We start from the raw sequence: 22,461 nt of genomic DNA on the forward strand, positions 1-22,461 counted from the left end.
GATTTAAATCAAAGCACATTTATTATACACAGTAATCACTACTCATGCACAAATTCTACGTTTAAGCTACTTCTACAACTAACAGGCCTATACTTAACTTGGAACTGGCCCACCAGGTCAGGGAAACAAATGGCCTTTCGTTCGGGTTCTGAGCCTGCGGGATTTCAAGTTGGTACAGATTGGTAGCTAGGAGCGCCTATCTCGTAGCGAGCGTTGAATTAAACTTACGAGTTTGATCTTCATTGCTCTGGTCATGGTCAATGTTGGTTCGTTGTTGCTGGGTGACCCGGGCAGGAAGAAGAGCTGAAGAGGAACTGCTGAAGAGTGAAGAGAGAGCGATTTGAACTTGGGGCTCAATTCTTATAGTCCCCAGGGGCTTCCCGCCTTTCTGGGCGGACCCTGCACCTGGTCCCAAGTGATTGCACTTTGTCCCAATCGCTTGGTTCGATTTTCTCCAATGCTGGAGCGGTTCCCTGATCGATGGGCGGTCTTGAGGTGTTCGTTCACCTCCTTTTGTGTAGGCTTCTGCTGGCGCCGAAGAGTCTGGTTTTGCTTTATGTGTCTAAATGTTGCTCATTGTTCCCGGGGATTGCTCATTAGTATGCAGGTGGCTGGTGTTTTGTTATGCTGATGGTTGCTGGTATCGATCTTGTCTGGCCTTTCCAGAGGTAAATACACAGCCAACCTGCAGCTGCTTCTTTTTGTCTTGTTGGCTGACTTTCCCATCAGTCTTTGCCGTTCGCCAGTTGGAATCGGGAGTTGGCCATTTTAAGTGGCTACACTACGATTGAGCCCACCGATGACAACCTTTGTGAAATGATTCTTCTCAAAGGGTTCAAAGCTTCCAAACCTTTATCGCTAAGAGTTGACATTGAGGAACAGTGAGTAACAGGGGCAAGGCAGTCAGCAGCCCTGGCTGATGATTATGAGTTAGTCCACAAATGCTCATCCTTAAGGAAACCTTTCCCTTGTCACCCCCAATCATCTGAGAAATAAAGAAGATGGAAAAGTGATAGGAACCTGAGCACCCATACGAGTGGAGGGATAACAAAAATGCTGGGGGCCTTCTTCAGGACAAGCAGAATGGTGCTGAGGAGAGGAGTAAGACCAAAAAGCCTTTGTTTTGACTGCCAGAAGGCAGGACATATTTGTGCTGGTTGCTGGAGGTTACAGGAAAAACCAGTGGAATTGTTAGGGCAATGACTATGGAAAGCCAGACACCAGACTGATTACATTCTCCTGCAGAGAAAATGGGAATGAAACAGCGAGTATAGCAGGCTAGGCTATGGCTGTGACTGTGGCAGAAAATTCCTTTAAAAAGTCCCTGAGATTTACAAGGGTTTTGTATCAAAAGGAAAAGTGACCACATTTGCCCCAGGGTGAGGCGAGTATGCCAATAGTGACTCGGTGGTTCAGAGGAGCCAGCCAAAATCTAAGGCTAGGAAAATAAATGATCTTTCCAACAAAGAGTGCAATAAGTGCCAAGATGTTAGTAAAGGGTATTGAAGGAGGATACATGTTCATACAGGATGCACCTGGAATGTTACCTTGTGTCAAGACTAGGGATCATCCATAATTTGCTTGTAAATGGGATGTCCTGCTATTCAGCAATGACCTGATGGGATCAGAAGTGATAGAACCCACAGTAGTCTCAGAGAAGTCGATCGAGGTCAGGGAGACAGAACGGCTGCAGGAGAAAGTGCCTGGCATTTCCCCCCATTGTGTGGTAACCCGGTCTATGGTGGGCTGAAGTGGCTCTGAAGATAGTTTATCCTGTGGTCCGAAACCTTTTGCAGGAGTCCAGAGGACCCCGGAGAGGTAATAAGTAGGTCTCCCTGGGTTGCAGCTCAGCAAGCCAACGTGTTATTAAAAAGGTTAGCTCAGGCTGTACAACCCAAAGCTGAGACAATCCTTGAACGCTGCGGCATTCAACATGAGGTGCTGGTGAGGAAGTGGAGACCCCTTCAGAGATATGCAAATAAAGAGCAGACAGTCTATTATCAGGTGGTGGTGATGACAAGGTACCATGGGGAAATATTAAGGGCAAATATTAAATTCCAATGGATGCGCATGTTGGTATGCAAAAACCCAAGTCCACATCAGCCAACAGTTTCTTTAGGCAAATGGCTTATGGACATTCATCAAAGACAGATTTTTAGAACTGAAGGAGGAAGTGTTATGGCACCGGGCCAGATCCCAATTTATATGAGGAAAACGAACGAGAAGCCTCAACAATTTTTTGATTTGTAAACTGTGCGGAAAGGATACTTTGTTCTAGGAAAATTCCACTGACAACTCGAGATCTTTTGTATTAAAATAATTGTTCTTAATAACACAGGATTAATCCCATTAACAACCAAGGAAAAAAACAACTTTTCAATTAACAGTTAAACAGTTCTTACAAAAAAATGAAGAAATGTTTTGAACTTACTTTACAATCTACCTCCAAATTTTTAATCAAGCAAAATCCACACACACTGATCAAATGCCCTTTCTTAATAAAGTTAACACTCAGTGGCTTACAGATTTATTCAGAAAGTCCTTGGGAGAGAGGTTTCCAGAAGTCAGTCCTCCTTTCCTCAGAAACCAGAACAGAACTCTAAAAATGAAACTAAAAACAACTGACACAGGGCAGGGCTGAAAATGAAACTAAAAACAACTGACACAGGGCAGGGCTGAAAATGAAACTAAAACAGACCCAATCTCTCTCATGAGTGACATCACATCCTGCCTAGCTGTTACACCCTTAATCAGAGCTTCAGCAAACATATAATCTGAATACCTTAAACCAAGTTATTTTGATAACATTACTGCAACAGAGACATTATACAATATGTATAAATATCTCCTATATTCATCACAGAAGTCTCCATGTCAGAACATGTAACCATCGTCCATCGATTGAAAGATGAGAAACTGACACTTTAGAAAGTGATGGATGTGTGTCAAAATGAAGACGTGTGAAACATCTGCTAGAGCATCCTACAACAGTGTAGCCAAGGGGACACATTATACTGAGAGACATTCCAGGCCGACTGAGCAGAGCAATCGCAGACAAAGGATGCAAATATGGGGCGGGATTCTCCGACCCCCCGCTGGGTCGGAGAATCGCCGGGGGGGGGGGGGGGGGGGGCGGCATGAATCCCGCCCACGTTAGCCACCAAATTCTCCGGCACCGGAGATTCGGCGGGGGCGGGAATCGCGCCGCACCGGTCGGCGGGCCCCCCCCCCCGGCAATTCTCCGGCCTGCGATGGCCCACAGTCCTGCTGCTGTAATGCCGGTCCTGCCAGCATGAATTAAACCACCTCCCTTACAGGCGGGACCAGGCAGCGCGAGTGGGCTCCGGGGTCCTGGGGGAGGACGTGGGGCGATCTGGCCCTGGGGGCTGCCCCCATGGTGGCCTGGCCCGCGATCGGGGCCCACCGATCCGCGGGCGGGCCTGTGCCGTGGGGGCATTCTTTTCCTATGCGCGGCCATCAGCATCCGCCATGGCCGTCGCGTAGATGACACTCCCCCCGCGCATGCGTGGGGATGACGTCAGCAGGCGCTGACGCTCCCGCGCATGTGCGGACTTCCGCCGGCCGGCGGAGTCCCTTCGGCCCCGGCTGGCATGGCACCAAAGGCCTTCCACGCCAGCCGGCGGGACGGCAACCACACCGGCGCGGGCCTAGACCATAAAGGTGAGGGCTTGGCCCCTAAAGGTGCGGAAAAATCTGCACCTATGGGGCGGCCCGATGCCGGAGTGGTTCACGCCACTCCATCCCGCCGGGACCCCTCGCCCCGCTGGATAGGGGAGAATCCCGCCCCTGGTGTGGGACACCATGGAAAGGTAAAGTAGGATTGTCCAGCATGAGGAAAGCAGTCTTTGTTTTTATAAATTTAGAGTACCCAATTCATTTGTTCCAATCAAGGTCCAATTTAGCGTGGCCAAACTACCTAGCCTGCACATCTTTTGGGTTGTGGGGGCGAAACCCACGCAAACATGGGGAGAATGTGCAAACTCCACACGGACAGTGACCCAGAGCCTGGATTGAACCTGGGACCTCGGTGCCATGAGGCAGCAGTGCTAAGCCATTGCGCCACCGTGCTGTCCCCAAGGGAAAGCAGTGTTTTGACGGCAAGAAGTGAAATCATTTCCCACACAAGTGTTTGGCCAGAAATAAGCAAAACAAGGTAAAACAGGTGGCCACTGGAAAGATATCAGCAGAAGACTCTGATGAAGAACTATACATGATGCAACAGGTTGGTTCCATCAAGTCTACAGGTGACGAATGGTTGTGACTGTTACAATAATGACCACAAAGGGAATGTATCAAAGGAACAAGAATGGTCAGATACTGGTGCGTCACCCAATATCATGACCTTCATGGACCTGTGTGAAGTGGCAGAACACAGCTAGCTGAAACCGAAACCCTTGAAAATTAGGTTGAGGCTATATGATACTGTTGCTCTTTTTAGCCTTAGTCTATTGGTTCTGATTACGTCACCTTTGCTCACGAGTCGCCAGGTATCTTTATGATACCGCCACGTGGTTCAAGTTCAAGTTATGATTAATAATACAGCACACCGCTTAGTAAGGATTAAAACAACGGTCATTTATTATATACAACAAGCAATATTAATACATTAATACTACTATCTATATAATAAACCTATCACTACTGGCCAATACTTAACTTAGGAAGAGCCCACCAGGTCAGGGAAACAAATGACTTGTCCAATCAGATCTGGCCCGCGGGATTCAAAAGGCTGCTACAGGTCGGTGGCTAGGTGTCTCTACCAGATAGCGATCGCTGGATTCAAACTTACTGTTGCCGGTTGCTGTTCTTGCGAAGGTCTCGAGCAGGCGAAGAGGAGAGAGAGCGAGATCTGAACTTGGCCCCTCACTTTTATAGGGCCCAGGGGCTTCCCGCCTCCCGGGGTGGCCCTTGACCCTGAGTCCCAAGTGACTGGATTTGTCCCCAATCCCTGGGGTCGATGTGTCCAATGGTGAGGCGATTCCTCGATCGGGGGGGGTGTTCATTCACCTGTCTTTGTTTCGGCCACTGCAGGCGCCGACAGGTCTGGCCCGGTATTCAATTGCTAATAGGTTGCAATTGTTCCCGGGGATAGCCTATTTAACTGCAGATGTCTGGATAGATGGGCTGCAAACAGTCCTGAATGTAACTGCAAATACCTGGGTTGATGGGCTGTTGATAGCCCTGAGTATCGATCTGGGCTAACTTCCCCAGAGCCGAATATGCAATACTGTCTGCAGCTGCCTGCTTGTGGCTTGTTAGCTGCTTTTCCCAGCAGTCTTTCGGTTTAGCCATTTCAAACTGGGTTTTGGCCAGATTAATCGGAACGCAGCCATTTTACGTGGCTACAATACTCATACCGAGAAGACACATTAGTCTGAGAGCTCAGTGCAATGGCAAGAAGGAAGATCTCGAGTTCTAGATTATCGATGGGATGCGACGGCCACTCACCTCGGCTGAAGCAAATACAAGCTTGGGCTTGTAACCTAGCTGCTGCAACACAAGACCCCAAGGAAAGGGCAGCAAAACACCGCAGTGAGAAGGCAAGAGAAAACCGCAGAGAGTGGGAAACAAATGACTCGGGAGCAAGGAAACAATACTCAAGGGAATCAGAAGATGGTTACCGACCACTTCAGTGCAATGAAATGATTCTACAGAAAAATATTCGCTTCAGAGTTCAACTGGCAGATTTGAAGTGCAAAATTCGAGCTGGATATATATCTTTGAATACACGCCATCAACTGAAGTCTTCAGTGAACCAAGCTGTGAGAAATCTGAACAAATTAATATCAGAGACGACACAAAGATACCGGGAGATAATAATGGATCCACAATTCTACAGCAGGAAACTCAAAGTGAGAGTTGAAAAGAAAACTCAAGTGGATGTATTGCCAGGCAAAACAGCATGCAGGAAAGGCACGCAACAAAGTTTCAATCCTGAAAGACTCCATATTGAGTACATAACTCCCATCAATTCCAGAGGTCCACGTGCCCCAAACACGGCAATGGAACAACAACAATCACCAATGTAACAAAAGCCATGAGAATGGCACTCTCCAGGCAAGGGACGTCACCCAATCGAACAGCCAATGCCAACTTACAAGTGGACCATTAAATCTGAAGACTTTGCGTGAAATGCATATGCAGCGACTGACTGGTTAAAAAAAAACAGTTGTTAATGTATGAGAACAGTGGGTGTAGAATGGGTAACTTGGTTAATACACATGATTGTGCAAGTAAATGTAGGGCTGGTTTAGCACAGGGCTAAATCGCTGGCTTTAAAAGCAGACCAAGGCAGGCCAGCAGCACGGTTCAATTCCCGTACCAGCCTCCCCGAGGTACCGGAATGTGGCGACTAGGGACTTTTCACAGTAACTTCATTTGAAGCCTACTTGTGACAATATTTCATTTCATGTTCTGTGTGCTCGGAAAAAGGGGATGTTTGTAACTTTTATTCAATACGAAAAGGAGGATGTTTGGGTTTGAAATGTGATCAGTCTGATGTCATATCTGGATTTCCATCGTCATGTGACTGCATAAGTCTATCTCATTGGATGTGGACATCTTAATGCAGTTCCATAAAGACTTTCAATGTTATTTTTCCCTACCCCCCAGGCCCAGGACTCAATGACTTATAATGATAAAGCTATCCTTAAACATGAAACATCTTTATCACTACATGATGTGCAGATGAAGAGGTCACTCTCATGAAATAATACCCATACTATTCCACGTCCAGAGAAGCTTACTCATGTTGGAGAGCAGATTAACTACATGCTAGAGCACCAACAAATAGAGCCGATTAGCAGTAGCTGGAGCTCCCCATTTGTGCTCATGCCCAAGTCAGACAGCTCCACAAGGTTCTGCATTGGCTCTTACTTGGTACCGCACCTGGAAGACTGGTTAGATAGGGTAAGTAATGCAGCTTGCATTACAACGATAAATTTACACAAGAAATATTGGCAGATTCATGTGGCTGATTGCGCAAAGGAAATCTCCTCCTTTTGAGACTCCAGATGAGTTATTCCAGTGTTGCGTAATGCCATTTGGACTCAGAAATGTCGCAGTCACCTTTCGAAGGCTGATGAACCAGATAATGGTGGGCTTCTCCACTAGTGTTGCGTACCTAGATGACCGTCTAGTGTACAATTACATCTGTGAAACTCACTTCGAGCAACTGGACACCATCTTCCAGAAGTTACAGTCAGCTGGCCTAGTGGTCACTCTCGCAACGAGTAAGCTCACTAAGATTCAGGTAACCTATGTGGGGGAGACATGGAGGGTCAAGGGCAAGCAGCGGCCAGGCCTGCAAAAGGTACAAGTGCAGTTTCGCATCCTCAAAACGGAACAGGAAATCATGAGATCTTTAGGTATGTAAGGGTTCTGCATCCCAAATTCAGCGCTGTAACTGCCCAGCTGACAAACCTACTACAGAAAAACAAATGTAGTATCGACTGAGAAATCCGAGACAGCTTTTGAGAAGCTAAAAACCATTATAATAAATAACTAATGCAGTTTAAACACATTTAAAGTAGCCATCAGGGTACAGGATTCCCTCCTCCAGGAGGATGAATCAGAAATAGAGAAACTTACTGGGTAATTCTCTAAAACAACTGAACACACATCAAGGGTGGGATTCTCCATCCCGCCAGCCCCGTTTTCCGGTGCTGTGCACCCCCGCTGGCAGCGGAATTCTCCATTCCCGCAGCTGGCCAATGGAGTTTCCCATTGTCGGGAAACCCATGGGAGTGGATGTGCTGCCAGTGAACCAGAGGATCCCACCGATGGAGAATCCCGTTACAGGAATGGTATTTCATGCCTCACCAAAACCGCTCGCCAGTGAAGTAGTGCGAAATGCGCCACCAAACCTGGGAACTTCACTTTAGTAAATTAGCATGCTATTAGCGAACACTCTCTCCAGCCCTTTCCCCCTCACAGAATCTTGACCTGATGCCGACGTCACTCACACCAAGTCTGGCCAGGCATGATGCAGTCGAGGCGATCCCTACGCGAGTGCAGATGTAAATATAGCCCGCAGAGGGGTCAAAGGGACTTGCCTAGCACTTCCCACGGCATGAGTTGGCACTGCCAGGTTGGTGTCGTGGAAATTATAATAAAGGCAAATTTTTGAGCTTCGATTCAGGAAATTTATTTGACACAAATATTTGCAGAGAGGGCCATGGTCTGGCCAAATAGCCATTCCACAGTACTCTGAATTATACAGTTGAAAACCATTATATTTATAGTGTGAAATAAACAACTCTGAAAAAATAAAACCTTGGGATCTTACGCAAGAGGAAATACGAATGTTTTGCCCTTGGTTTAAAAACAATTCTCGTATGCATTTGTTATCTTTCAGGAGAGCACTCAAAGTAAGGCTGAGAACAAAACATTAAGCAGTATGTTTCTCTGTTACCCGATCTTCTAACCTTTTGTTCCGAAATTAATGTTGCTTTAAGTGGGCAACTAATCCTCACATTAATTTCCCTTCCACAGTTGGTGACAGTGTTAACTACGCCCACTCACTTTCTTTTTCCAAAGAGGCTCAAGGTTCCATGAGAAATCCCGCCACATCGGCGGGATTCACTCCATTTTTTTCGCCAGGACTGACAAAGCCCTTTGATCTTTGTGGAGAAATTCAATGCTCAGAATGCAAGGTTGAAGTTTGATTTTCCAACCAGATCGCCCAAAAATCACTCACGTTTCAAGGAAATCGAAGATGCTTACAGAGTGATCTAGGTGTACAGGTCCACAGGTCACTGAAAGAGGCAACACAGGTGGAGAAGGTAGTCAAGAAGGCATACGGCATGCTTGCCTTCATTGGCCAGGGCATTGAGTATAAGAATTGGTAAGTCATGTTGCAGCTGTATAGAACCTTAGTTAGGCCACACTTGGAGTATAGTGTTCAATTTGGTCGCCACACTACCAGAAGGATGTGGAGGCTTTAGACAGGGTGCAGAAGAGATTTACCAGGATGTTGCCTGGTATGGAGAGCATTAGCTATGAGGAGTGGTTGAATAAACTCGGTTTGTTCTCACTGGAACGACGGAGGTTGAGGGGCGACCTGATAGAGGTCTACACAATTATGAGAGGCATAGACAGAGTGTATAGTTAGAGGCTTTTTCCCACTTAGAGGGGTCAATTACTAGGGGGCATAGGTTTAAGGTGCGAGGGGCAAGGTTTAGAGGAGATGTACGAGGCAAGTTTTTTTACACAGAGGGTAGCGGGTGCCTGGAACTCGCTGCCGGAGGTGGTGAAAGCAGGGACGATAGTGACATTTAATGGGCACCTTGACAAATACATGAATAGGATGGGAATAGAGGAATACGGACCCAGGAAGTGTAGAAGATTTTAATTTAGACGGTCGGCACAGGCTTGGAGGGCTGAAGGGCCTGTTCCTGTGCTGTACTTTTCTTTGTTCTTTCTTTTTTCTTTGTACAGACATCCTGTTCAGAACTTAAAGAGTCCGGGTTAGAAATGATGGGATAAACCAGGCCATGGTTAAGAGTATGAATGGCAGTGAACATTTTTATTTTCTGTTCTTATGCCTTGTAATGAAATGAGGGTGAATCCCATTTCATTTCTTTGTGATGGGGAAGTGATATGAGACAATGCCCTTTATTTTTTTAAATCATGACTGTTCAACTTTTACTGACGTTGATTGAGGATGTTGCAATTTGAACTGAGATAGAGAAAACTGTTTAGAAATGCAAGGCCACATTCCAAATGGAGGTGAGAAAACAGAAAACCACCCTCAGGGACGTGTGAAGAGGAAGACACCTCCTATAATACAGACACCCATTAGAACTCGTAACTGTCAAAAGAAGAGACATTAAGAATGCAGCGTGAAGGATATTGAAACCATAGTTTAAAGGGCTGGCGCATATAAGGTTAACATGGAACTGCGTAAAGGATAGCTCACATATTGATGAAAGAGAATACATGATCCACATCAAGGGATTAGACTCGTGTTGGACAGAGCCGTGTGCACAAGAAAACATTGCGACAGCTCCTGACTGGAACCCTTTGCCATATATATATATATATACACAAATATTTTGAAAATACACAATGGGTGACATATTTCAAGGCAAGTTTGCCAACCACTAGAGAGAGGTTTCAAGTGACACAGATGATGCCAAGAATGCTTTCAGCAGAGAAAACAGGCTGAGGGCCATTCTCTCTCCCTCTGTCTTTTTGAAATTAGAGTAATGCATGGTTTGAGGTGCCAACTCTACCAGAAACCTGCCAACGAACCAAGGCCTTGAAATAATTGCAACATCTTTTACATCTCACTGAATCCAAGAAACCAGTTAACCTAAATCAGATACAATGTTTAAAATCTATGCCTCAAGGACAATCGAAGGACACTTAATTGCATACTATTTTACCTTTTGTTTACTGGATTCTAAGTCCCCTTATTTATGATGCCTTTGCATTTGTGGGCGTATGGGGTTGGGGCCAAATGATTGTATGAAGGCCGAATTCTTGTGCCACGTATTCGTTATTGGCCTGAAGTCGCTATTATGAAGACTACATCCTCAGAGAGAAGAATAGAAAGACTGAATTATATTTTTGCAGGATTTGATTACCCTGAATAACTTGTTAGTGACAATGAGTTGTATTTCATTTTGCAGGGATTCACAAATTATCTAAAGGCGAACGGAATCTAGCACGTCCTGCCACAAATAGGCTGGCTGAAAAGTTTGTTCAGACAATGAAGCATTTATTGAAGGTAATTCATGAGCAAGGATCATTGTCTAAATGATTAAATCAATTCCTGATGGCAAATGGGACTACAACACATTAACCTGCTGAAATTGTTTGACACAAGAGAAATTGTTGAGATGAAAAGCAAAGTCAGATTTTGCGACATGAGAATAGGGCCAAATGCCTTGAGCTGGATTTTGCGTTCCTGCATCTAAGTGCCGACGCCAATGGATGATCCGTAGTGATTCACGACGGAAACGTCGGCGCCACACCCGCACCGATTCCGTTACCAGTGAGAACTAGCACCGGCGTCACATGAAACACCCGCGGAATGTGTGAAAAATGGTGGGAGAATCGCTGGGTCCATGCTGGACATGCGCAGGGCTGACAAGCTGCAGCTGTGCATATTTCTACAACCCCCACACATGCACCGATCACACCGGAAAAGATGGTGCCAGTTGTGCTGGACCAGGTAATCATCCACCCCGACCCCACAACCCACTCCCTGGCCACCCCCCACCACACCCCACAGCCCTGGCGGAAGCCCCCTGGACAGCGGTACGGCTCTCGGTGGAGTATGGCGGTGCTGGACACTGTCCATATGCCCCCTCTCTCCCTCCGCAGCCGCCATGCCAGGCTCACGACCGCTGAGACCACACGTGACCCGCGCCGTTTGGAACTCGGCCCATCGGAGGCAGAGCATCGCAGGTGGGCCCGATTATTATATTCAAATGAGGTTGCGACTGCGCGCAGCGCGCATCTCCATGACGCCGATTTAGAGGGGGCGGAGCATCATGACCCAGCGTCAAGATGGCAACTGCCCCGATTTCGGCGTCGGGAGCCATTCTCCGCCTGATCGCCCTTCCCGATTTCGCCTTCGGGCAACGAAAAATCCCGCCCCTGGTTTTTCAGAAAGGTAAGGACGTATTGGCATGGAACTACACCGCCAGTGAGAAGCGGATAGCTACCATCATCTCAGCACGGGCAGGACTGGTCTCCTACACTGTTCAAATTTGCAGCAACGTGTTGTGGAGAAGACACACTGATGAACTTTTAACAACTGCGGCGCCGAGGACCTGGGTTTGATCCTGGCCCCGGGTTACAGTACGTGTGGAGTTTGCACATTCTCCCCATGTTGGCGTGGGTTTCGCCCCCACAACCCAAAGATGTGCAGGGTAGGTGGATTGGCCACGCTAAATTGCCCCTTAATTGGAAAAAAAAAAGAATTGGGTACTCTAAATTTAAAAAAAAATTTAGCAACTGGAACTAGTTTGCTAGAGAGTCAAACAAGACTCAGCAACAAACTGTGCCAAGTGAAAACCTCAATATTCCTGAGCAGCTGACAATATCAGAAACAATTGTGGAAGACTAACCCAGTTCAGGACACTTCAACACCGAGTCAACCTCCGACCATGGCGTCAACCGACTACGGACGACGCCCAAACCAAAAACACCAGAGGTTGCAGTCAACATGGAAAAGCAGATGCCTGAAGCTTGCCAATAACCACAGAGAAATTCACGTTCTCCGAAATGTCTAACTTACTGAATGTAGTGTTTATTAATTGTTCATATTATAAATTTTGATTGTTAACTTTAAATTGTGTTTCATTGCAGGAACCTCTAATGTAAAGGGAAGTGGTGTGTATTCAGGTTTGTTCCTAGTTGGAACAGGGCCACATGAAGTATCTGACCACGTGATTTATTGATGATGTCTTAGATCATTTCCACGGGCAAACAGGCAGTCTATCCGAACAGCCTGTTGAGCAAACAACTTTCCAATAAAGCTCTTGTTTGCTTGTGCCTTCATGGTCTGCAAACCTATGCATTAAAAATACCACAGTTGTGATCAGCTGAGGAGGTTGAATAGAGGGGAACCAGTTCACCCCTTCTCTTGGTTATAACAAGCTTTAAAGGCTTTCACAATTTAATCTCTTTACTGTTGCGCATGTTTCCGTCATTGAAACCTGCCGCCCCATTTAAAGCTTGTGCTTCCCTTTAAAGTGCTATTGCATGGTCATAATGAGCAACTGGGCAACCGGATTTGCCACCCTCTCAAACGACAAGCTGTGCGACTGGTACTGGTAGTTGGCCTCTTGTATGTACATGAGATTCAACCACTAAAATCAGTGTCGTTCACCCCCAACATGGCTGGGAAGATTGTTCGTGCATCCTGCCAGTTGTTTGCCTTATATGCAACAAAGATTAAATTTGAGCACTTAGACTGGTTGAGTTAAGTGCAATATTGACGTTTAATTCTACTCAACATACATAATGATGATTAAGATAATGCAAGTGGGGTGACGCATAAGACATTGTGACTTCAATTCACAGCTGCAGAGATTGTAATAGAATGCATTTCTCAATCATTGCCCAACCATGAGTCACTAATCTTGTCCAGACGATTATACGGGCAAGCTGCTTTTTCACAGTCGTGAAATAAAAATGAAAAGGATCATCGCACAGAAAACGCTAATATTCAATAATCAGTCTCAAACCAGTTTAAGCTGAAGTTGAGTTTAAGTTGCAAGCTTACTCATTGTTCCTTTGAAAACACTTTACAAAGATTCGTATTTCCATGTGGCTGCTTCTTGAAGAGCTTGTGATTCTTCAGCATTTCCTGAAACCCAGTGGAATTTATGATGGAATTGCAATGCAGCCAAGCACATATTCGGCCTGTGCAAAACTCCTGCCTCCACAAAGGCACAATTACAAACTTATGCCGTTCCTCACTCCAGGAATTGTGGGGGCCAAGAACCCCAGATTCAAGCCAGGTTATTGACATGTTGAGCCAGGCGTGTATAGAAGGCGAGCACAGATACTGTGAGACTCATGTAACCATCAGGATTCTAATAAAGTTGATGGGTGGGATTTCCCCCCCCCCCCCCACCCCCCCCCCCACCCCCCAGGCCAAACCCCACCTGCGGCATATTTTCCAGCCGCAGAGATGGCTTGCCATTGGTCGATGGCGTGGTCTTCTGGTCCCACCGATGTTAAACCGATTTGCATTGCTCTCCCACCCTGCCGTTGGGGAACCCACCACAGTGGGTCACCTTTGATTGGATTGGAAGATCCTGCCGGCGGGAAGAGCCGGATGGCGGGACTGGAAGATCCTGCCGGCGGGAAGAGCCGGAAAATCCCGCCCTACAACTGGCAGCATGAAACAGCACTTTGAGTGCCTGAAATGAGAAGCCGCTCAATTTAATCCAGTTCTGATGAAGTGTCCCTGGCCCCGAAACGTTCACTCTGTTTCTCTCCACAGACGCCGCACGGCCAACTGAGTTTTTCCGGCAATTTATTTTAAATTTCAGATCACCAGCATCCACAGTAATTTGCTTTCCTAACGTTAACAACATAGCCCTACCATAATTTTGCCGTATGAAGGCATTGGTTCGACAAGGAAATGGTCACCCTGCAACAACGATCAGAACAGGATGAAATACTGACCATGGAAATGGCTTTGCAGACCTGCTGAAACTAGGAAGATCATTGTGCTAGGCACTAATGCCAAGGAATAAGGGTAAACAGGAGCATCGAAGGCGAAAGTAAGGAAATCATTCTACTCCTTTACAGGTCACAGGTTGGACCTCTGGTGGAGTATTGCATACAATTCTGAGCACGATAAAATAAAGGCTAAGCCCCTGAGAAGTGTTGAGATGGGGGTTACATGGATGATACCAGGGACAAGGGATGTCAATTTTGCAAAAGGATTGGAGAAGCTGAATTTGATCTCCTTTGAGCAGAGATACTTAAGGGGAGGCCGAATATATTTTAAAATATTATAAATTATTTCTCTCTTCTAAAACTCTCTTTTGGGGGCAGCACGGTAGCACAAGTGGATAGCACTGTGGCTTCACAGCGTCAGGGTCCCAGGTTCGATTCCCCGCTGGGTCACTGTTGTGTGGAGTCTGCACGTTCTCCTCGTGTCTGCTGCTGTTTCCACCCAAAGATGTGCAGGTTAGGTGGATTGGCTATGCTAAATTGCCCCTAGTGACCAAAAAGGTTAGGAGGGGTTATTGGGTTACGGGGATAGGGTGGAAGTGAGGGCTTAAGTGGGTCGGTGCAGACTCGATGGGCCAAATGGCCTCCTTCTGCACTGTGTGTTCTATGTTCTATTATTAGGTCTTTTGATAGGGGAAATCAGGAGAAACTGTTTGCTGTGGCAAGTGGATCAGTAAATAAAGGTCATGGGGAGGATTCTCCATCGGGTGACGCCAGAATCGGGAAACGCAATTGAGTAGAAAATCGGTTTTGGTGCCGTAATCGTGGCGGGCGCTGGTTTCACGCCAATCGCAATTATCTGGTGGCTCAACAGCGGCATCAATGCATTCCACTCCTCACGTACAGTAAAGACCCTTGGTGAAACAGGCACTGTGGCTGCTGAGGAAGAGAGAGACACAGAAAGTGTCCAACACCGCCGTAGTTTACTGACAGTCATGCCGCTGGCTGAGGGGCTTTTCTGCCAGGGCCGGGTCGTTATCGGGGGGGGCGGGGGGTGGCCAGCAGGTGGGCTGTGGGGTCTGGGTGGACGGGCATGGAATACCATTGCTGCGCACGCTGCTGACTGCCCACTGTGAACTTAGGGCCACAGGTCATATGGGTGTCCCCTCAGGCCACCCTCCCCTAAGTGCCCTCTGGCTCCAGTCAACCCATCAGCAGGATTGGTGGGCTCCAGTACAACCAGTGCCATCTTGTTGGCTGGGATTGTGTGTGTGAGGAGTGGAGTGCGTTTATGCGGCGACAGCTTCTCAGCCTCCGGAGTGTCAATCGCGAATCCGACGAATCCGGCACTGTTTCTCATTGGAATCAATTGTGTTCCATGTAGCGCCGATGCGAGCTCCTTGACGGTTGCTGAACTGGTCCAGGTACAGTGCCAGTTTTGCTGCATTGGAAGTCCACGAATCCTGCCCTGGCATAAACACTTAGGGCTGAGTTCTCCGATCCTGTGGTATATCCGCAGGGTCCGTCTGGTCTTACGACCTGATAGTCAGCGCCGCCCCCGCACCGATGCTCCGCCCGGTGGAGGGCTAGCAGCCGCGCCATATAAAGCCTCCTGCGGATACGGCTGCAGAATAGCCAGGTCCGTGGTCGCACATGCGCACGGTGGTGGACTGCGATGACTGCGCCGTACAACATGGCACCGGTTGCGGGCGGTCCTGGCCTGCCAAAAACTGTTCCCTTGTAACCAGCCTCGCCACCCTCGGACCACCCCTCCACCAGGCCCCCCAGTCCCCGATGGTGTCCCGACAGCGTGTGGTGTACTCACCATTTTTGTGGGGGCAGAGCATTGAAAATCGGCGCCTCCCCCGATTGCAGCGTAACAATGGATTCGCCGGCCGAGCGGCGAACACGATTTCGGCGTCAGCGATCGGAGAATCCAGCCCTGAGTCTCAGGAACGGAGAATCCAGCAGCATAGATTTAAAATACTTGGTAAAAAAACAAGAAGGGATTTTTAAATTCCCCATGGCATGCTGTTGAGCATAGAATGCAAAATCAAAAGGGTGGTGGAATCTGCTTCGATGGAAACCTTCAAAGACAATTGGCCATGTATTTGAAGAGAATTAATTTGCTGTGTTATGGAGAAAACATAAGGGTCGAGGGTGAAACTCCATTGGCAGCTCATTCAAGGTCCCAGTGCAGGAGTGACAGGTTAAATGGCCTCCTCATGTTACATAAGATTACATGGTTTCATGGGTCAATACTGGTGCTTGAATGAAACTCCAATCCATGTGCATTCGAGCAAATGCCCCAAAACCTCTTCACCTATAATTTCTAATTAACTTCTCAATGGTTGCAGTAAGTATAGCACCTGTCCTGTCAGCAGAAGCCTTCCGGGATTGAAGTGATCCTCCATCACCATTTACTTGTTTCTGAGGTGATAATACTTGTGTTTCCACTGCAACTGACACGCCAGAAGCGGTCTTGTCCCATCAATGTTTTGCAATGTTTATCACCATTTTTATTCAGGTAAAGATTGGGGTGAAGTTGTATAAACTTGATATGGTGTCACAATGAAAGGCAATAGTCGCAAACGTTTTTGTTTCAACTATAATTCTGCTGCTGGCCATTGCCTTATATAAACATGGATTTATGGGGTAATATACTCCACAACACCAATGACCTCATGAGGCGTCATGCCATTGATCCCTGCCAGCATGCCAAAGGCAGACCGAAAAGTCCAAGACTTCTGCAAAAGTTTAACTCTCCCAAGAACAAAACCCCTTGCGATTGGCAGTTCAGCTGCAAGTCACTCTTGAGTTCTCATTTATGATGGGATAAATTAAGTTGTCAAAATGCAGGAAATGCATAAATATGTTCGGTGGATTATTACCCATACTTTTCTTTCTCAAGCAGGCAATTCTGCTCAATTACCAATCTTGTTTGGTTAAATACTAAAAGCTTGCGATAGCAAAAGCTACATCTTCATGAATGGAAGAGGTAAGCTGGCCCTCCAGCTAGCCGACTCCAGGTCCACACCTCTTGAATTTAACTATTTGCTCTATTTGCTCTTCTTCATGTCTGCTTTATGCTTCGCTCCGATACACACCTGTTAATGCTCGTTACCAGGTCACTGAGCAACGTGAGGGCATGTGACAATTGGAATGAATTATACAAGATTCTGTGCTGGCTTCTGTGCACATTAGGCCTGGTGATTGACTCCTGGAGGAATCCCACGCAACCTGTAGCAGACTGTATGTTATACTGCTGGCTGGTAAAAAAAAATGCTTCAAATAGTGCTTCACCTGACAAGATCCCATGGAAGGATTCGAACTATTAAGTAGGCCAGACAACTATCGGATCTTGAGATGAAGTTCAAAGTCCATTTGGAGGGTCAGGCCTCACTGATATACATCTAGCAAGCTCAATACCCTGTATAAGCATTGCGTTGTAGCTGACAGGCCCAGAACCAGTGAAAAATCAGGCACCAGAGGCTGAATCAGCTGGTAGAATAGTAGATGGAGGATGGTATCATCGTGGGTAGAACCAGAGGGCAGAAGTCATTCAATTTATTGTGGACATTGGAGGAGATTTTCTGCCTACCCTGGAGCTCCACAATGATAATGTCAACATTTACAATTTCAGGCCTCATCCTCAAGATAATCAGGTTTTATGAGGGGCGCGTTCTGACAAACAAACCCTACAATATTTTTGGGGTCCTGTGTACACGATTGGAATGCCTGAAGACATGGATTCACAGGACACAGCAGGAATGAGGCCACATCAGTTTTTTCTGTGTTCTGTGTTCAAGAATTTGTTGTATATGGGAGGAAGTGGTCAACCTTTCAAAGAAGGGAGCAGGACTTGAAGATGCTGATGAGGTCAGCAGAGGGAATGTGTTGCCAGCAATTTTATAAAGTGTTGAAAGGGTCCATGAGTCCAGGGATGGTAGCTAATTGCATGTTAAGCGTATTTAATTGTATGCATGTGATAGGCATTAACTTGTTCCCTGATAAATAGAAGCTGTGGGTGTTGGGTTTGGAGGTGTATGTTTGTAATATGTAGCTCTGTGAATAAATGCTTTGTGAAGAAAAAAGTTTTTTTTTTTTAAATGTTGGGTTTTATTGTGTTATTCTGCGAAGCACGTCTGTGGGTGAACATGATTTAGTTAAGCTGGGGATTGGTTGTCAACAACGTTAAGGACATCAAAGGGGTCCAGATTTGAAAGGCAGGCACTTGAAGTAAATATGGTCAAGTTGAATGTTCTGTGAACAAATTAGACGTGTGTAGAAATTTCAATTACGAGATAAAGAAGGCTTGTTGTGTTCAGTTGTTCAATTTCAAAGGGAATCAAAAAGCGTTTAAAAATTGGAAAAGGACATCAATAGATATAGCAAGGTTATTGTAATGACCTCCAATTGGCATTATTGGTTGGCCAATTGGAGTATGAACTCCCTCAATGATAGCTCATTGAGGGGGCCCATATAAGCACCTGTGTAGGCTCTGTGAGGCAGTCTTAAGTTGACTGAGATGGTAGCAGCACTGTTTGGAGCTGCTCTTGGATATAAGTTATTGCAAATAAATACTGGTGTGGTGACGGAACCCCTGCCTCCTGTGGATTACTACAGTGGCGACGAGGTAAACAAAGAACCTTGCGGAGACCAGCTGCCGCACTCGGAGGGTAAGCCTTGCTCTTTCAAAAATGCCTCTTTTTGGGAAGTTGGATGCATTCGACCCGACTATGAGGACTGGTCCCAGTATGTGGAGAGAATGTGTTACTTTTTCCAGGCCAATGAGATAACGGAGAATGGAAGGAAACGGGTTGTACTGCTGTCGGTGTGCGGGCCCTCAATCTTCGCCATTATACGTAGTCTAGCTTATCCTGATACGCCGGGCACGTTACCTTTCCAAGAATTAACAAAATTGGTGGAAAAGCACTATGACCCAAAACCACCCCTCATTTTGCATAGGTACAGATTCTACACAATGAAGCGGGAAGACCGAGTCAGTCACAAATTTCTTGACCCTCCTGAGAAGGCTGGTGGAAAAATGTGAGTTCGGCCCGACGCTAAATGAAATGCTTTGGGGCCGGTTAGTGTGTGGCATAAATGACCTCCAAATACAGACTCGCCTGTTGGTGGAAACGCAGCTAGACTGCAGGCGGGCGTTACAGCTTGCACTGTCCCTAGAAAAGGCAGCAAGTGGGGTGCAGGAACTACAGGGCACGCCAATGGAGGTAGATACCTGGGAGAGGGACTACCACAATAGGTCCAGCTACCAGATAGCCACCCTCAGAAAAAACCTGAGGAACAGGGGGCCAAATGAAAACCCCAGAACTGCCCCCAAGTCTGCTAGGACTAACTGGAGACAGAGGGCACTACCGGCTGAGGCTCCCTCAACAGAGAAGGCCCGTTTCTGGCACCAGACAGAGTGGGATAACAGCGACAGAAACCCTAGAAGTAGGTGGCAAAAGGGGAATAGCAGGTGGGGACGCAGGGAAGTACACAACCTAGATGCCCCATCCTCCTCCGAAGGGGAACAGTTATATAATATTGCGACAAAGAAAGCAGATCCTATTAAGATTACCCCACGGGTGAACAGTCGGCCGACAATAATGGAAATAGACACTGGTGCGGCCGTATCCATAATGGGAGTAGCAGCATTTTAAAAATCAAAGATGGACTCCAGCCACGAACCCTAACAAAAACATCGATGAAACTTAAAACCTACACGGGGGAACCCGTGGAAGTTCTAGGCACGACTCATGTACCCGTGGAATATGACAAACAAGTGCTCAGATTACCATTGACGATAGTAGAGGACTCGGGACCGAACTTAATAGGACGGGAACTGGCTGAAAGATCTAAACTTAGATTGGATGAAATTTTCCAGAGTGGAAACGGGCAGTTGAGTGGAGTACTCCAAAAATACCCGGAGGTCTTCCAAGAAGGTTTGGGGGAAATTATAGGCGCCAAAGCAACTTTGCACGTGGACCCAGAAGCCCTTCCGAAATTATGTAAGGCCAGGCCGGTACCTTTTGCATTAAGGAAGAAAATAGATGTCGAAATCGAAACGTTACGGCGCAACGGCATTATCAGACCAGTACAGTTCTCGGAATGGGCAGCACCGGTGGTATCAATTTTGAAGCCAGACGGCTTGATACGTTTCTGAGGAGATTTCAAACAGACGGTAAACAAATACGCACTGCTGGACAAATACCCGATCCTGAAAATAGACTACCTGTATGCCAAATTGGCAGGTGGGCTTTTGTTCACGAAACTGGACATTAGCCACGCCTACCTGCAGTTAAAACTGGACAAGGACTCCCAGAAGTTCGCTACGATCAACACCCTGAAGGGACTTTTTCGTTATACTAGGCTACCCTTCGGAGTGTCATCAGCCTGCGCTATATTCCAGCGTACGATGGAAAATATTCTGCAGGGACTACCGCAGGTGGCGATTTATTTGGACGATGTCTTAACTATGGGTAGGACAATCAGGGAACACTTGAGGAACCTGGAGGAAGTGCTCAGGCATTTTGCAAAGGCAGGCGTACGGCTGAAAAGAGAAAAATGTGTTTTTCTGGCCCCACAAGTGAAGTACCTGGGATATAAAGTATGAGTCGGGCTTACACCCATTGGAAGACCGAGTAAGGGGCTGGTTCAGCACACTGGGCTAAATCGCTGGCTTTTAAAGCAGACCAAGGCAGGCCAGCAGCATGGTTCAATTCCCCTACCAGCCTCCCCGAACAGGCGCCGGAATGTGGCGACTAGGGGCTTTTCACAGTAACTTCATTGAACCCTACTCGTGACAATAAGCGATTTTCATTTTTCATAAAAGAAGCCCCAGCTCCCACCACGGTCCAAGAGCTACGATCATTTCTAGGATTGGTAACATATTATGGCAAATTTAGTGAAAATAGGGCGTCCATCCTCGAACCCCTCCACCAGCTACTAAAAAAGGGACAAGAATGGAAATGGTCCGCCCGCCAAAACCGAGCATTTAGGGACATTAAGGAACAGCTGTCATCCAAAAATGTCCTAGAGCATTATGACCCACGGAAGGAGTTGGTGGTCATCCAAAAATGTCCTAGAGCATTATGACCCACGGAAGGAGTTGGTGGTCACGTGTGATGCATCACCTTACGGGATAGGAGCCGTCTTAGCCCATAGAGGAAGGAATGGGGAAGAACGGCCAATGCTTCGAGGACCTTGGCGATGGTTGAGAGAAAGTGCGCCCAAATCGAGAAGGAAGGACTGGCGGTGATATTTGCAGTAAAAAAATTTCATCAGTATCTCTCCGGGTGCAAATTCACCATAGTGACGGACCATAAGCCGTTAATAAAAGAAGACCAGTCAATACCCCCGATTGCATCAGCTAGAATCCAACGCTGGGCGTTGCTACTGGCATAGATACGTTCTGGAGCACAGACCGGGAACGCGAGTAGCAAAGGCAAATTCTTTGAGCAGACTTCCCCTCCCAGACACCCCGCCGCTAATACCGAAAGTACAGGAGACCGTAATTACTCTACATTTTGTGGACGCACAACATATTCGGTTGTGGATGCAAAAAGACCCAGTTTTAGCCAAGATGAAGCATTTACTGCTAACTGGAGAGACCAGTGGAGCCCCAGATGCACCCATACTGGAGCAGAAGGGACCAAATAACCGTAGAAGACAGTATCCTATTATGGGGAGCCCGGGTAATAGTCCCAGCTCAGGGCCGTCGGGCAATCTTAACCGAGTTACATCACGGACACCCAGAGGTGTCTAAAATGAAGATGCTAGCTCGAAGCTACGTTTGGTGGCCAGGATTGGACACCGACAGAGCAGCCTTGGTATGTCGGTGCCAGGAGTGCCAACAGGGGCAAAGAGTTCCACCAGCTGCGCCACTGCACCCGTGGGAATGGCCAGGCAGACCGTGGACCCGCCTGCATATTGACCACACCGGCCCTTTCATGGGCTCAATGTTTTTAGTGATAGTGGACACCCACTCTAAATGGTTGGACGTCCACCGGGTAAACGCGGCAAGTACAGCATTGACAATTGAAAAGCTCAGGGCCTCGTTTGCAACACATGGACGTCCGGAGATATTGGTGTCGGACAACGGAACGGCATTCACAAGTGGGGAATTTGGAAAATTCCTAAAGGGAAACTGAGTCCGCCACATCAAAACGGCCCCTTACCATCCAGCGTCCAACGGCTTGGCAGAGAGAGCGGTCCAGATACTAAAAGCGGGACTCAAGAAGCAGCCGGCAGCGTTAATGGACACAAAAGCTCGCCCGCTGGCTGTTTGGT

The sequence above is a fragment of the Scyliorhinus torazame genome, chromosome 15 (assembly GCF_047496885.1).
Source record: "Scyliorhinus torazame isolate Kashiwa2021f chromosome 15, sScyTor2.1, whole genome shotgun sequence".
In the NCBI taxonomy this organism is placed as follows: Eukaryota; Metazoa; Chordata; class Chondrichthyes; order Carcharhiniformes; family Scyliorhinidae; genus Scyliorhinus; species Scyliorhinus torazame.